Source organism: Condylura cristata, unplaced genomic scaffold (genome assembly GCF_000260355.1).
Source record: "Condylura cristata isolate star-nosed mole 26May11 unplaced genomic scaffold, ConCri1.0 scaffold00073, whole genome shotgun sequence".
NCBI classification, from domain to species: Eukaryota; Metazoa; Chordata; class Mammalia; order Eulipotyphla; family Talpidae; genus Condylura; species Condylura cristata.
In genome coordinates this window covers 249,673-250,236 of record NW_004567174.1, presented here as the reverse complement: position 1 = coordinate 250,236, position 564 = coordinate 249,673, and the positions used below count along the sequence as shown (strand labels likewise).

Below are 564 nucleotides of genomic sequence, written 5' to 3'. Positions count from 1 at the left end.
GGGGCCGGCCAGACGGCCAGACGGCCAGCTGCACGGACAGACAGCGGGGGCTACTGCACCTGGACGCGTCGAGGCGGGAGGCTGGGTCGCAGGGCCGGGCTGGGAGCCTGGAAGACAAATGCCCAGCGTCCACCAGCCTGCTGACGGCCGTGTCCGAGTGGTGTCCACGGGCCTCTGCCCGCGGCCCACACCCGGAACTGGCCCCGCACAGGCGCCCCGTCTTCCGCAGGGAGCCCCGGCCGGTGCCGAGACCCGGGGAGCCTCTCCAGCTGCCGCCAAGCTGGCGACGACCCTGAGTCGAGGTTTCTGCTCTCAAGGACCCAGGCCCACGGCGCCCGCCCTGCCGGGCACCACCTGTCCCCACCGCGGACTCCAGGGGGGCGCCGCAGCCGTGGGCCAGGTCAGCAGTCCAGGGACTACGTCCACACGGTCGCCCCTGCGTCCCGACACGGCGGGGGAGGGGTGGGTGACCCCAATTCGGAAGCCAGCCCCTGGGGTCTGGGCCAGGCCCTCGGTCAGCACAGTGAGGCGATGCGCTGGGAGCAGAGCCCAGGCCGGACCCCG

General features: G+C 73.9%; 1 long non-coding RNA gene across 1 annotated transcript in view; it reads right to left on the bottom strand.

Moving 5' to 3' along the window:
* Nucleotides 1–50: 50 nt before the first annotated feature.
* Nucleotides 51–564, bottom strand: part of LOC105854632 — a 1,520-nt gene continuing 1,006 nt past the window's right edge. The window contains exon 3 of the long non-coding RNA XR_001146227.1: nucleotides 51–107. This is a non-coding gene — a long non-coding RNA (uncharacterized LOC105854632). The remainder of the gene's footprint in view (nucleotides 108–564) is intronic.